The 16,595-nt window shown below is 41.6% G+C and overlaps 1 protein-coding gene across 1 annotated transcript in view; it reads left to right on the top strand.

Annotated features, from left to right (window-relative positions):
* Positions 1-16,595, top strand: part of ABLIM1 (actin binding LIM protein 1) — a 191,157-nt gene that overhangs the window by 30,271 nt on the left and 144,291 nt on the right. The gene's annotated exons all lie outside the window — the stretch shown is intronic.

The raw sequence follows: 16,595 nt of genomic DNA, 5'->3' as shown, positions 1-16,595 counted from the left end.
CCCCACCTCCTCCCTTTTTTCCAGTGAAGGCAGAAAGTACAAATGAGTTTGACTTTGAAACTGGCAATAGCAGCAGTGCTTAGAAGAGCTTTTAGAGATTCAGACTTCTAGCAAATTACTGATGCAACGGAGTAGAAGAAAGTAAAACTTAGTTTTCTCTTGAGGCCACATTATGACAATTAGCACTTTATGTTCCCCAGGCTTGCTTCTTTCCTTCCTTGTTTAGTCTTTTCAAGAGGAGAAAGTCACTGCCAAGTACTGGTGTACAAAGCCAGTCAGTCTGGAGGCAGCACTTGTAACAAGTGTTTGCTTGCCCAGTGACAATGTAGAAACACACACTTGAGTACAGGAATAAACAGATGTGATAGGGAAAGGAAGAGAGAAAATCCACTCCATTGCACCATTTCACAGAATATATTAGTTTGAGCTTTCTGTTTTTAGCCCTCATCAGGGAATTTCTGTGAGGGAGGAACAGTACAGATTCTTGGCCTGTCAATGACACTGACAGTGGATATTTGTTAATGATACTTCGCAGTGTAGCAGTGAGCTCCTTGTGAAGGTGCTGGTTGATACCATGTGAAATCAAGATTCTGACTGCATTGAAGTTCCTGAAACCCTTTCAGAGATCTGTGATCAGATTTTAATGTTGTAGTTGTTATTTGTTTTCCTCGTCCACATTTAACTGCTTGCTTTATTTTTAGATGTATCAGTAAGTTACTTAATACAGATAACAGGGTCTGGTTACTTAATTATCATACTTTCCACTTGTCTCAGTGTTGCAAGAAGTTGTATCCCATGTAATTGACAGCTTCTAGTGTTAAATGTTACAGTTTGCTTATACAGCATTCACCAGTTTGTTTCCTGTTGTTTTGTTACAATTTTACTGGTAGAAGTCATCCCAAACAAGGCTGCCTTCCTTGAACCTGTCTTCATTAGGCTGTGGACTTGCAAGTAGAGCGCTCAGCAAAGTGACAGGTTGCCTTTGTTCTCACATTTCTTCATCTCTGCTTTTCCTCCCTGGGATGTCTTCAGGTTTTTTTGTCTTGAAGAGGATAGGGGTACCCACATGTTTCTTAAAGTCAATACTGGATCTCTTTTCATTCTATTACAAAATGTAGATGGACAGTAAAACAAAGCAAAAAAGTTGTTCACAGTTAAAAAGAATTACTTTAATCACAGGATGAAATCACAGACAATCTGCTGTGCTCTCAGGATCTGGATTTACCCCCAAGAAATACTGCACAGTCCAGTCCTATCCAACAAGCCCTCTGAATGTGAAACCCCTCCTGCTCACCAAAGTAGGAGTTCTGTGCATCAGGACTTTCTGTCAGCCTAATGCATAGTGCAATAAAAGTTGTAGAGTTCTTTGAATTCTTTGGGACAGGCGGTGCTGCATGTACAACTCAGAGGGCAGTGTGGACAGCTGGCACACATTCTGTCAGGCAGCATAAAGTCTGGTCTGTTTCTCCTTCGTCTCCTGCACAAGTCTTACATAAGAACTTTCAGGAAACCTACAATTAAAGAAGGCTTTAAGTGTTCATAGGTTTTTATTAGTCTTAGCGTTAGACCTAAGGCAAGTAGAAAGAACCATTGTTTTCCAGTGCACATTCATTTTAACATTTTATCATGGTGTGCCCAAGATTCCTCAAGAATTCTGACACAGGTGGGATTTGAGCTCTGGCATCTTGGATGCCACTGCAGGCGTTTTGTTACCACCTCTTTCTTGCTCTTCCCAAGCAGCTTCACTGCTGCTGCCTTTCTGCTCATGGCTGTGTGTTGGTAGTGTTGGCACTTCCAGAGCAACACCCAGTGAGCAATGCTAAAGACAGGGAGAGAGAATCATGGTAACCCCCTCCCATCACACCCCCTCCTTGTGCACATTGCAAACCCAAAGTAACTGATATAGGTGGCAACACAAGGACAAACGCCTCAGTTTGTGCTGCTCCAGGTTTCACTGACAGCTCAGGACAGCTCGGTCTGGAGTCCCAAAGGTTTACACTCATCTGAATTTCAAAGTAACTGGAGAAGCCTTCAGTTAACACACAGGCACTGGGCTGATTTTCCTTAGGAAGTCAATGTGACACTGGCTGGATCAGTGGAATGCTGCTCAGTTCCTCCACTGCCCATCACTTTAGGTACATGAGCAATAAACACAGATTCTTGCCACATATAACAAAGCTACTCCTCCAATTAGGCAAAAAGGTTGTCTGACTAATTCTGTTCTTTTAGTAATGCTGTAAGAGAGTAGAAGGTGACTTAAAAATCATGGTCTTAGGGAAAACGTGACATTTGAGAAAGTGGGGAATACTGCTTACAGCTTGTTGTGGAAAATATTAGGAAGATGCTTGGCAAGCAGCGTGAGTTTCTTCTCAGCTTGTTTTGCCTCCCATCTGTCTGTTTGACTTTGTTCCACTCTGCAAATGTAACTTCCTTGCATTGTCAACTTGTGAAAGGGTGTTTGAAGGAAATGGTTCATAAAAACTTCATTAAAGGTTTGGGGAGAAATGTCAAGAGCAGTAAATCTGTCAAAACAAGTTATTCCTGTCCACAAGTGAGGCAGTTGGCAACCCTGGTTATAAGGAAAACCCTCAATGCTCAGTGCTGCTACCAGATCCTTGAACCTATTTCCAGCTCTGAAGACTTGTGCAGCATGCAGGGTGTTTTGGTTCATTGCTTTGAGCTCCTACAGCAGTCCCTGTGCACAGTCTGCACTTGAGGAGGAGCTGAGGGCTGTGGAGTGCAGCTCAGATCCCAGCTGGCAGCACCTGCAGCATTCCACTGCCATTGCCCATGGAGCAGGGCCTGGCAGGTGCTCATTTGCTTCCTCTGATGTGGGGGAACAGGACCCTGTCACTCCTGACACCCTGTCCTCCCTGTCCCTCACTGACCTCCAGCCAGAACCTAACCTTTCCAGGGGACAGGGGGTGGGAGAAAGGCTGCCCCTAGCTCTTCCAAGGGTTGCTTTTCTGGAGTACACAAGGCTTTTGCAGCCAAATATTTGCAGGAAATGCTAGACTTTTCTGTAGTGCTGCAATTGCAGATGGTACCTGGCCGTGCTGTCCATTGCATCAGTATAGTCACCAGTACAGAACCAGCTCTCTGGCAATGGGAATTAAGGAATAGTGAAGTGAGATGACAGAAGATGACATAATTTTAATTATGACAGATTTACTCCTTGTTCTCTACTCCTGCCATTGGTCTGAGACCTTCTGGGCGAGTTAAACATGCTCAGAACTTTTGTGGATGTTACAGTCCTGGAGAAGAAGCTAAAATATACGAATGAAACAATGCAAGTGGTCCAGGCAATCCAATGTCTCTGTCATTTTCAGATATTACTAGGATATTTTCCCTTTATCCGAAACAGGGAGTTTTACAGCCACAGTTACTTTGGTGTTAGAAGCAAGAACGTAACAGCCTTACATGAGAACGTGTTGTGTTACAGGGTTTAGTGTAACCACCAGGGAGATATTGCAGGAATATTTGTTTCTTTCAATTTGTTCTCCAACCTCATAGTTTGACGTGGTCTGATGGAGAGACATAGGAACAATTGATCCAGGTTAAATAAAGAAGTGAATTCAGAGTTAAAGGGGCTCTGATTGATCTTAATTTATTCTTGTAATGAGCTAACTGAAATTGATTAAGGTCACTCTTAGTTATGAATGAGAGTGTCCACGAAAGGCTTTGAAGTAGTTTCTGTAATGCATTTCAGATGTTAATTTGAATTAGTTTTCTGAAATGTCTGCAGGCAGAAAACCCATTATAGTCTGTATGCAAAGACTGCCAGCATTCAAAAATAATTCTGCCTGTCTACATCCTCAGTGCCCCAGCAGGTAATTATTGTAGAGAGGGATCCACTGCAGTATCCCAGTGAGCCATGTCCCCAGTGTCCAAGTTTCTCCTCTGTGAGAAAACATTGCCTCAAGCCTGCATCAGGGACTAAGCACTCATTCTAAATCTGGTTCATTTTGCCTACCTCCTACTCCCAGTGCAGTAATTTACATTTGCTTTACCCTGGCTCTGATGTTTGCCACCTTCACCCACAGCTGAGAGAGCAAGTCTTTAAACACTTTTTCCAACGCTTAAGCCAGAATTATCCTGTGGTTCAGCTGCTGGGTGAGACTAATGCCAGGTTCCCCGAGGAACAAATGCACCACCTGGCCAGTGAGGTCCAGCTGTCTGGCTCTGTGCCTTCAGGGCCTCCTCTACTGCCAGATCTTGCCAGTTAGTCCCAGCACATAATTTTTTGTTGTTGCTGTTGTTCTTATTAGTGACTCAGCCAGGATTGTTTTAAAAAAGCTGTATCTCTCTTCTAAATTCAGGAAGGCTGTAATAAAGGAGGAAAGGATGGGTGCATGGGAACTGCTCTGAGCTATTTGTTATGTTTGCTCTCTAAATTATAGCTTGAATATCACTCTTATGCTATGCCTGTGCCACTCTGCCACATGGAAAAATTGAGAATATTCTGACAGGCTGCTTTCTCTGCTGGTTGAAGAAGGATGTTTGAAGATCTCTTCAAATTCAGAGCCTTGTCATAGGATATTTTTAAAGGTTTGTGCTGGTCATGGGCGCTAATGCGGCATCACAGGAAATCTATTTTGAACTTGGAGCTGCCTGGAAAAGGCGTCTGCTTTTATGGGGTAGTTCTGAGGAATATGCAGAGGTGATTTTTTAAAAATTTTCTGTCCTGTGTGTTGCTAAGTGCACTGACTTCCCAAGAGTCTTAGTCCCTTGCTATTGAATCATTTCCACAGTGGCACTGCCATGGGTCTGAGATCTGCTGCGAGGTGATGGCACAGCAGGGTCACAGCTGAAGGGCTGCCAGAGGTGCCACCAAGCCGTCAAGGCCTCTGATACCTTATGCCTTGCTTGTGAAGCCATGGCCCCGCCAGGTTGCAGGCTGAGCCCTTGCAGAGCTCTGTGTGGATGCTGTCCAGGAGCAGGAGCTGGGTCGGGGCAGGCTGTGCCTGCGGTGCCCGGCTGTGCTGGCCGGCTGCCAGCCGTGTCCCTGTGCCAGCCCTGTCCCTGTCCCTGTCCCTGTCCCAGCCGGGCTCGCGCCTCTCGCTTCCCAGAGTTCTGGAGCGTGCCAGGGCTTCTGGAGCTGGCTCTCAGGCTGTTCAGAGGACACACGTGTTGGAAAGGCAGAGGTGTTTGTCCCCAGTTCTGGAATAGATGCCCCCATCAGGGAACACGTGTTCTAACCCCTGTGGGGCAGCCGGGGACATCACCTGGAGCTCACTTGGACGGGCAACGGTGCAGGTTTGTTTGTCAGTCTGTGTGTGCTTGTCTGCAGAGACCTCACTGCTCCACTGGGTAATGGCACTTACACAAGAAGTTTAAGTGAGAATTCAATTAAGGAAAGATTTGGAGCCATCCTCCCCTCAAGTAGATTTTTCCTTAAATAGAACTTCCTTATTCTGAGCTGCAAATAGGAGTTTCACTGCAGGCACCTCTGAAATATGCATTTCAGCTTCTGTATTATTTAGTTCTAGGACAGGACAGTTAATTACCTCTCCAAGGCACTGGAGCTATTTAAAATATTTCCAAGGTATTCCCAACTTGTCTCCTGTCAGCTTGCCTTACGGTAGTTTTATTCATAATGTGTATTTAAATTTATGAGAAATGCCTTCACATTTGGGTGTGTGTGTTTGTGTTGGAAAGGATCATGTGCTCTGGTATGGCAGAAGTGAGTAGGAAGCAGTGTCTTCTAGAGAGTCAGGATTTATCATCTGCTTTAATTGCATTATATGCTAGAAGTCTTTTTATTTTTTAAGCAACTTCAATGGGACAGAAACAGGCTATTTTTTCTCCTGATTTTTATATATCTTAACCCAAAAGTAACATCATTTGCACAGAAGAGCACAGTTTTTAATTTCTGATAGTGTAAAATGCATATTGGGCTGGAGGTACTGCTGATTATTTCCAGGATTAGATTTTTGGTTTTCTTACATGGCTATAATTGAAGAACGATAAGGATGACTTCTATGATGACCCAGTTTATTTGTTTAGTTTGGAAGGTGCTTATACTCTCAAATTGTCTAAATGTGGCATTTTGAAAAATGGGAGTTTCATTCTAGAATTCCAGGAATTTCTGCTTTTCAAATTAATTTATGATCACAGTGGAGATTATGTCTATGTTTGCTGAGGCAGATGACTAGAAAAGGGGGGATGAGCAGGGGGATTTGGTATGGACAGATTAGAGGGAGATTTTAAAAGACAGTTCTATAACATATTCTGGTCCCTCTTGGAATAAGTTATGGGTGGCCTAGAGATGAGGAAAATTAAGTCTCATATCTTCGGTACAAAATGATCTCTCTTAAATGTGGACTATTTTTATTTTTCCATTGTCGGATAACACCACAGTTCCTTATTATTTTAGTATTTTAGATTGATGAAAAAAAAAAATACTAATCATAAATTTAGTCCAGACACCCCCAGGACAATTTTATTGCCAGGGTTTAAGTTTAAAAATAGCATTTGATCTGAAGCTGAAAATAATTCTGAGCTGGAAAAATTAGTGACACTGTAATAAAGTTATCTGGAAACTGAGCTTCCAAGAATATGTGATCCATGTAAAGGTGTCTACATAAAAAGATCAGTTGCTCAGAGTGGAACAAACGATTTATGTTTCCATTGCAGGTGTCTTTAAGGAATGTGTTATTCAGCTTTTCCCGTTGCTGATGGCAGTCAGGTACACCAGGTGGAATTTGTTTTGAGCTGCCTGCATTGGCAGCACAGCGACCTTGAGTGCAGCTTCTGATCCCTTTAGTGCACATGAACAGCCTGCTAAAAGGCCCACTATTTGTTGGGTGGGGTTTTTTCCACTTTCGATTTGTCATGGAGTGAATAAGGAACTCATGGTAAAAATTGGTAGAATTGGTGTGTGGGTGTCACCAGTGTGCATGAACTGCTGACTAAATGCTCAGTTAAATGCCATCTTAATTTCATTTGCTTGTATTAATTTCTGTTCGTAAAATTGTTCCAAGGGTTCTCAGAGGCTGAAGGCTAGAACTGCCTTCTGATTCATCTGGGATGGATGGCTGGCTGTAACAGCCCATCCTTTAAAAAGAAGAAACAGACCACATCTTCGCTGCTTCTGTTCTTTGCAGGCGAGCAGATTAATTAATAACAGGAAAATGAGGTGTTAAAAGGCCTTGCTGGTATCCCTTCTGTGAATATAATAGAAAAAAGATGGACAGAAGGAGCAAGTTATTATAGTAATACAGGGGAAAGGGAGGAATTCTCAGCTGGTGACACAAGCGTTGATTGTTTCCATTTCTCTCTGGACTTTGGTGTGTAGCAGGGGTGCAGCTTTGAGAGGTGCACTCACTGTTCTCCCAGCCACTGCACAAAGAAATTGATTTCACACAGCATAATTGCAGTCAGCCTGGGGATTATGGGCCCAATGGATGGACTAAAAAGTTTGTAGGATTCTGGCTAGACCTTCAGGCTTGAAGTATCAGTGTCCAGCTAACAGCCTGGGCCAAGCAGTGTCCCTCAGGGCTTGATGCTGGAGCTGCTCTGTCCAACATCTTCATCAGTGACCTCAGTGGTGGGGCAGAATGTCCCCTGAGCACATCCATGTCATCAGGTTGGGAGAAGCAGTCAGGGCACTGCAGGGAGGACAGGGCTGCCATTCAGAGGGACTTAAACATTCTGGAAGAATGGACAGCAAGGATTGTGTGATGGCAAAGACTGTGGCAGTCTTGCACGTTGGATGGGGCTGCCATTCCGGGAGCAGCTGGCCAGGTGGCATCTCTGCAGAAAAAGACTGGCAGGTCCTGAGGGGCAGGAACATGAGTCAGCAGTGTGTCCTGGTGACACTGAAAGCTTGCTGCAGAGCAGAGTAAGATTTACAAGATTTGGCAGAACATAGCTGGGAAGTGATTGCTCCTCTATGTTCAGTGCTGAGGGCTTCCTCTGGAATCGTTTCCAATTTTTTTCCAGTTTTACACTCACTCTCCTGTGCAAAAAGAAATGCACAGGAGAGTGAGTGTAATGAGCAACTGCAGCAGAGTGCTGATTATAGATCTGGAGCTTGGGACCTACGTGGAAAAGCTGAAGGCACTGGCTTTGTGTGGGCCTGGGGAAGAGAATGCCAAGGGCAGGTACAATTGGTGGTTTCAACGACCTGAGTGGATCCATGTTTTCTGTATAAACCCCTTCCCACATTCTCCTTGGTGCACAGTGGAAGGGCAGAAAACAGCAGTCAAAAAGTGCACCAAGAGAAATCCCAACTAAATAGAAGGAAATCTTTTTTTCACCATGCATGTGTCCAAACCCTTGATAAGATTACCCAGAGAAGTTGTGCAGTCTCTGGACATTTTCAGACATTGATGGAAAAAGGCTCTGAGCAACTTGATCAGGTTTTGGACCTAGCCCTGCTTTCGGCAGAGCTAGAGACTTCCAGAGGTCCCTTCCAGCTGGATTTGCTCTGTGATTCTCTTTTAAGGCTCTGGGAATCTGATGGCAGTAAAGTGCTGAATGTAGGGGCTCCTGCCCTTCAGCAATTCGACCTGCACACTGTGATCTGCACTCAGTAGGCACAGGCTGCACTTTTTTTAGGCTGAAATCTTATCATCCTTACTCATATCTTAAGTGACAGTGGCTGCTTGTAAAAGCAGGCACTGGCTGTGAGGTAGATCTGACATCAGAGGAGCTCCAGCAATCACGTAAGCCATGATCTCCTCCTCCATCCCCCAAGCATTGCTCTTGCTTGTCAGGGCTCTTTTAAACTTTGTCCTCCTCGTGCTGAATGACCTGACAAATGAGTGATGGCCCATGTTCAATTTCAATGTTTTTTCAATATTGAAAATTTCAATAAAAATTTCAATATTCAAAATTTCAATATTTTTGTCCCATGTGTAAGTCCTTGGCAGATTTCTGCTTGCTGTAGCAGAAAATTTGGACAGAATGGAATAAGGAGTTGCACTCAGATGAGCTCTCTGTGCTCTGGGTGTGGTTTATAATGCATGGGGCACTGAGTAACAGGAATAGCAATGAGGAATATGAGGAATAGCAATGTGGAACTGACTCTTAGATATGGCAGGTAACAGGGGACATGGTTCTCATTTCCTGTCCTTTGAAACACAGGTGATAAATAAATAAATAGAACCACTGACTCTGCGAGGTGTCCCTTGTGTGTTTTAAGTAGAAGCAGCTGCCATTGTCCTACTCCTAAAGAAAAGATGTAGGTGTAACAGCATGTGAATGTAAATTAAAAGAATCTTCCTTTCTTCTGCCTTAACAACCTCTATCAATTTTAATCCTGCTATCAATTTTAATCCTGCATATTTCTGATGGTTTAATTTCCTTTACTGCTTATTTGTTGAATAACTGAGTGCAATTGCTCCTGAGGTCTGTTACATTAACACTTTCAGTTTTCTCAGCTTACCCTAGAAAAGTAAGAAAAACAACCAAACTAAACAAACAACACCACCTCCCAATATTATTTACTCAAATTCACTACTGGTTAACATCCTCATATGATATATTGAGTCTGTTAATGAGACATGTTAAATTTATGGTTGTAAAAAACTCCCTTTGTTTAGGTTTCTGTATCACCTTGCTTTAATCCCAGTGATAAGAAATAAATTCCTTAGTCTAGAGTCACATCTCATGTGTAGAAATACCAGCGGTGATAAAAATTTAATGAAAGAATTTTTAATATAAGCCAACAGGCTGAGATAAAAATTGCCTTGCAGCAAAGAAAAAAAAGAGTTATAAAACATCATTTGAGTTCTTCCAATATGCTTATCTATCAACAGTGCTTAATACTTAAAGCAAATGTAGGACTATAAAAACCTGTAACTGCTTGAGATATTTCCCTTCTAGCAGATTTTTGAGCCTTGGTCTTTAGATATATTTGTGATTTATCTAAGCAATTCTAAGTTATTGAAGAGACAACTTCTTTTTTTGTTGGGCCACACTGTTCATTTGTTCTCATTTTTAATATTCCCATCAGGTGCATCTGCACTTAAACCAAACAAAAACTGTCTTGTGGATTCTAGAAATGGATTGAAATTCAGTTTTACCTATAAAGAGACCTTTTTGTGCTTGGGGACTAAAAAGAAGGATTTTTGCTGTACAGTTGGAGTTTACTGGGGTGTGAATGACAGAGAGGAATGCTGATGCCTTGTTTGATGACAGGATGGAGCTGGGTAGGTCTCTAAACAGGGATGTGTTGCTTCAGTTCAGTCAAAGAGAAGTGTACCTGTCAGGACATGCATCCAAAACTGTATGATATTTTTGAAGGGAGAAAAAAAAGGGCCATTTTCAATAATGGATGAAGCTGTGACAAGAGAAGTTTATGCACATCCCATAAATGAATTTAGTATAGGAGCTAAAGGAAAGTTAATCCCTACACCATGGAACTTGTAAACATTTCATAGAATCATAGAGTGGAAAGGACATTTAAAATCATCATGTCCATCTGTTAACCCAGCAGTGGCACATCCACCACTAAACCATGTCCCCAAGTGCCACATCTACAGATCTGTTAAACACCTCCAAAGTGGGTGTCTCCACCCTTCCCTTGTGCTTGACAGCCCTGTCAGTGGGGAACATTTTCCTGACATCCAGTTGAAACCTTCCCTGGCACGACTTGAGACCATTTCCTCTTGTCCTGTTGTCAGTTACTTGGGAGAAGAGTCCAGTTCCCACCTGGCTGCAGAACCTCTCACAGAGCTGATCAAGTTGAGCTGGAACTCCATCAGTTCTTAGGGGTTTGTGGGGTGTTACAGCCTGTGACTGCTGACAGCCAGATGTGACACACTGGGAGCCTGCATCCATTCCTTCCCTCTGGGTACGATACTTTTCCTCTCAGTCCCACACCTCAATTTCTTATACAAAAGAACAGTGGGCTCTTCACTTCAGAGATGACATTAGCATTCTCTTTTCCTTCTTGGAAAGGATGTAATGTCACAGAGACGCTGTTAAATTAAACAAACTCCCATTTTAAAGACTCCCACCGTGGCATGTGGGAGGCTGACTGCTGAGGATGGGCAGAGGCTCAGGAACCCCAACACTGAGCTTTGCTCCCATCCTGGTGTGTTGTGTCACAGCCTGAGGAGCTCCTGAGCTGACAGTCCTGTGTGATGTGTTGTACTAAAAATCCTGACACGCATAATGCTGCTTTTGTTAAGGCTGAAGAAGAACATTTGCAATATTGACTTTTGCCTATCGCTGTTTATGCTGTGGGCTAGAAACGCCTGCATTTTCATGCAGGATTTCCAGAGAAAATTTGGTTTACTTCCCTGTTTTTCTTCATCTCTTTGCAGAGCATAAACAGAACCCTGCCTCACTCTGAACAATATTCAGGGCATAAGAAAAGTTTTCACTGACATTAAAGAAAACAGTGGAGGCACTGTTTAAACCAGCTTCTTTTTCAAAACAATGCTGTTGTGCTCATAGTGGTGTACACTGAAAATAGTCTTCAGCATTTCTGGTCTGGTTTAACTTGCTGTAGCAAACATTCACTTGTTCAAAATACCTGTGGAAGCATAAGTAAGCTTTTTTCATGGGCAGTGCTTGCAGACCTAGGCTTTATTAATGTAATAAAGACCAATTACATTAATGTAATAAAGACCAATTTTTTTTGTTGTCTGACAATCATTACAGCTATTACTCATTGTGAATTAATCCCTCAGCCAGGCCTTTCATTTAGGTCTTAGCTGACTTCTTGAAAGGTTGAGTTCTCCTTGGAAAAAAATTAAGGATGTAAACATTATTCTGCCGCTGACAGAATCTAGATATTTTTATTTTCTAGGAGAATTGTTTGGCAAGTGGATCACAGTTGCAACTAACTTGTGTCAAAATTAGGAGCATTGAAAAAAATCTGCACTGAACTTCTTAAAAGAAATTAATGAAACAACAAATCATTATTTCAGGCCTGTAGTAAATAATTTAGTAACTCCCTGAAGCTGAAGGAAAAGAGATGGCAGAAAATTAGGATTCAGATTGTCAGCTGATGTAAACTGATCTCTCCACTAACCTAATCTCTTTCAAAAAGGAAGGGTTTGTTTTTTTAGTATCAGGAAGAAAAATCAACTATAACTAGCAGAGGATCTGGCCCAAAGTTATTTACTGTAAAGATCTGTTAAATGCCAGCCTCTGATGTATTAAAAGTACCTGTTTAGGCTTAGCATGCTTTCCTTCTGAGAGAAAAAGCATTTGCTTAACCAACAAGATGCCAATAAAAAATAGAATTACAGCAAAGTTAATTAATGAGATAATTCTAATACATCCTGTTTTGTTTCTTGGCAACAGAAAGCGTGTGACAGTCAATTGTCTGCCAAATATTTTATCTTTGTGTTATCCATTTGTGATCCGTTGCCTGGCGCCTGAATTAAAGCCAAGTCAGGGGAAAGCAATCAGTATCAGCAAGTTTCCAAGCTACCTTGGATCCTGGAAAAGCAGAGGGAGGTTACATGTTCTTGTGGCTTTACAAAGACTTAGCTTAGGGGATGGCAAATTGTTAAGTAAATCTTGAAATGAAATGTAATGGGAGGCTGCCATTTTAGCCTAGAAACTGTTTAAAGCTCGGTGTATCCCAACTGGAATATCTGTATTTCTAATGAGTGCAGATTGAAATCCCAGCAGAATTGACTCAGTCTCCTTCCTTCCTGCGTGGATATGGTGGGGAGTGTGCAGTTTACCCCTTCTCTTTGCCTTCTGATAATGATTGTGAGGACAAGGATGCCTGGGCTTTTTCATCAGGGCTGTCGCTGCCTCAATGTGTGACCTCGGAAAATAACTTGGCATCTGTATGGGTGGAATTTTTAAAACGAGCTGCCTAAAATTAGGCATCTAAAAATAAACAGCTTGTATTCATGCAGATGTGAAGCCTTGTTTCAGATTATTTTGCTGGAAAAAATTAGCTCCTATGTTTGTTTACCTGCAAAACTGAGCAGTGTTGAGAGACATGATAAAATATTGTGGAATCTTTGTGCAGAAGAATCATGTAGAGAAATAGAGAATTTTTTTCTTCTTTTCCCTGAGGATATACGTATTTTGGCCTCAGCCTAATCAAATCAAAACAAGAGCTCTTTTGGAAGCATTTCTTCATACAGCACTGGAATACAGGATGGAACTCACTACTTCAGAGTGTAGATTAATAAAAAGCAGGGACATAATCCAAAAGGAATTAGAAAAAAATGTGGAAAATAGGTGCATTAGTAGCTATTAAACTCTGATCTGGAGGTAGTCTAAAGCTAAATCAGCATTTTGCTGCAATGTGAGAGAGAATCTAGAAGGATCTCTGAGTATATGATCTGGTTCTAAAGCTTTTTCCCTTAAGCACTTCCTGTTGCAGGTTTTAGATCTTTGTTAATGCCTTAACTAATTAAAATACTGTACAAGTTAATTAATGTTTTAAAAACATTGAGACCATCAAATGAAATGGATATGCAAGAATTTCAAATGATGGCTGAAGGGGGAGGGAGGGTCTTTCTCTGACTACAGAGATTCAGTGTTCTGCCGTTGGCCCAAATCTCTCTCATAATGAATTTATCTCCAGGCTGCTGCACTGGATTCTAGAGATGTCTGGTATGAGTAGCTCTGGGTTAATATAGGCTTCCTTTAAAACCGTGTGACAGTTTACAAAATGCTCTGGGATACCCTAGGATGAAAGGTACATAAATGCATGTAAAATGCTATAATTAGGATGCAATTAGAAATGCACAAGAAAGGAGTGTTTGCTTGGCTACACTTTATATGTCTATAAAGTTTCATTTTTCTGGAGCACAGGAGACATGGCATAATACTTGTTCTAAGCAGTTACACTTGAAAATAATTGCTGTGTGCCAGCTCTGAGGAAGTTATTGTAGATTTGTTTCTGCTGCAAGGCAGAGACAGTGAAACTGATGTAATAATTTCAAAGAACGGGGAAAAAATCTGGAGGAATCACCCCTGGAAACTGCAAATGGAAAGAATTACCAGCAATCAGGAGTGTCAGCCTGTATGGTGAGGAAAACTGCTTGCTGAAACAGTGAGGAAGAGTCTGCTTGTAATTTTGCTCCTGTGATGTGTTGGTTGTAGCACTGTCCCTTATGAACCAGCTCTGGTGCAAAGGCTGTGGCACCACAGGGACTGTGTAGGGGCATTTTCCATTATATGGGACTTGAAGTAAGAACACATAAGAAGATAAACTGTGAGGGAACAGGGTAAATTAATTTCCTTTGATAAAAGCTTATTGGTATCCTTTAAAATCTTTGAAGGTTTTTTTTTTTTTTCCTTGGGTTTGGTTTTTTTTTTTTTAATAAATAATTTTCTTTAAACATGAGGTGTGATGGCTAGACCTTTGGGTTGGGACTCACGAGACCTCGATTCAGTTTCTAAGCTGGGCACAGAGATATGTTATCCTGGAAAGATCACTCAGTGTTTTCCTCATCTGTAGTATGGAAAGAATATCTCAACAGGGATAAAATCATCCAGGGAGCAGGCTGAGCTAAGATGATCCAATGTCATTGAGGAAGAAATTCTTTTGAAACTTGAAGGAAAAACTGTGATGCCTTGCCTGTCTCCCACTGGATGCCATGACAGTGCTGATTCATGGATCTGTGGTTTTCTGGAGTGGCTGATAAAATTCTTGATTAGTAGGTTAGTCATAAACTACCTACTAGCAGGTTACCACCCTGCTAGTAGGTAGTTTATGAATGTGGGAGCTTCTGTTTGGGTTATGTAAAGACTGCAGGGAGAAAAAAAAAAGGTGACCAAAGAAAGGAAAATTGTACAAATGAACTTCTAAATTCAAGAAATGTCAGTGAGATTGTTGGTTTGTGTTATGGAGTCGTTGTCTTTTTGTTTTTCTGGTGACAATGTAGCTCTGTGTATCCCTTGCAGTACAGGGATTGATTATTTAAATCACTATGTAGGAATTACAATAAGCCTGAGAACTGTGTAGGATGGAATAAGCTAAATCCAATGAAATTGCTGGAGAACTAACAGCCAGAAAGTCTCAGCTGAGCTTTAATAGCCAACAAAAACATCTCTGCAGAGCATAATGCACTGCAGTATTTCCAAGTCTTGTCACTTGGCAAGATTTACATGGCTTTTTTGTTTTTTTTCATGAGAACAACATACAGTGTTTATGGCAGCACACTGGCAGATTTCAAATACTCTGAAATTCCTGGAGACTGGACCTTCAGCTTTAGGAAACAGAAGGTCCTGAGCTGGGACTCAGAACTTGTACAACGAGAAGTGATGGTGGTGTACAAAGCTGCAAGGTGTGATTGATTAACTGAACATAAATGAAAGTGAAAATGCAATCATCTCTATTAGAGAGGTGATGTTTTGTACATAAACAGCCATACAGATGACTTGTATTTATACCTGTCTTGAATATGATACCTAATGCTGTAGGTACTAATAATAGCCAGCTGCTGAGAATTGTGGTGACTTGTGCAAAATGGAGACGTGTATTGACTCATTCTCATCTTCCTTCTTCACCTCTTCACCTGAACAAAAAATACATAAATGTGTTAACAGAAGAAACCACACTGATGAACCTGAGGAACTCGTCTCCTTGTTTCTGAGCCCATGGAGCTCCTTTTCCCCATTTTATCAGGGACAGAAACACAACATGCAGTTGTATCTAGGAGCAGAGCAAATGAAATAAATAAAGTCCAGCGGTCAACACTTCCTGGGAATATAGTAGTTTAATTTTTTGTCTGTAGAAGAAGAACAATTGTATCTACTTGCCACGTCAGAGGATTAGTAATGGTAATTAAAGTGTGGAGTGCTTTGATTATTAAAAAGAAGAATGGGGATGGAAAGAAAGCAGTGTTTCTGATGAGCTATTAATTTTCAGTCAGGCATGTTAAAGTCCAAATGGAGTAAACACCCTGTCCTGCTCTCCACTTAATTTGGCAGCAAATAAAATTTATAAAACCACAGGAGAACAATGTCAGGCTGAGAAAAAAGGTAGAGACCAGGTTCTGTGTCTGTATTTACATTTGTCTGGGCATGTGAATGACTGTATTTTTAACAAGCTGGCTGAGAAGATGACCATTCATTGTGGAAAAAATTAAGTCAGGAGTCCAGGAAATTCAGGATATAGTGTTTGAAGGAGGGAATGAAAGCAAAAATTTGGTCCTATTTAGCAGTTCCCAACCAAAAAGCCGAACTTTTTTATATGTTTCTGGCATATTTTCTTTCATGTTTAGAGGAGAAGTGGTAGTTTTTTGTCATCTGAGGTGAAATCTCAGTGATAAAATAGGATTCTATTTTCAGCAGCATCTCTCAGTCCATAATAATATACAGAGGAGAGTAAGTGTGTTCTAGAGAGGGCTTCAGGTTGCAAGTTGTCAGTTTCTGCACCTTGTGCTTGGCTGCTTTTCAGTTAAATTTCCTAGGATGAGGGTTAAGCAACTTCTCTTTCAGTCTTCCCTCTCTCCTCCTTCCAGGGGAATAGAACTTAAAGGTACTAACCATTGGTATGGGTACAGGGGAGAAAGAGTGAAAGAAGAGAATGTGCAGCTCAGGAGGTTAGAGCAGAAATTCAGAAAGAATCTGAAGCAGTTAAAGGAGACAGCGTAAGGGTTCTGTGGATGATTTAATGGACATGGAAAGGAACTGGGAAAGCAGACAAATGGAAAGGA

This window comes from Onychostruthus taczanowskii, unplaced genomic scaffold (genome assembly GCF_017590055.1).
Source record: "Onychostruthus taczanowskii isolate IOZ18803 unplaced genomic scaffold, ASM1759005v1 scaffold5, whole genome shotgun sequence".
NCBI lineage: Eukaryota > Metazoa > Chordata > Aves > Passeriformes > Passeridae > Onychostruthus > Onychostruthus taczanowskii.
The sequence above is the reverse complement of the archived record's forward strand: the minus strand, read 5'-3'. Positions and strand labels throughout refer to the sequence as shown.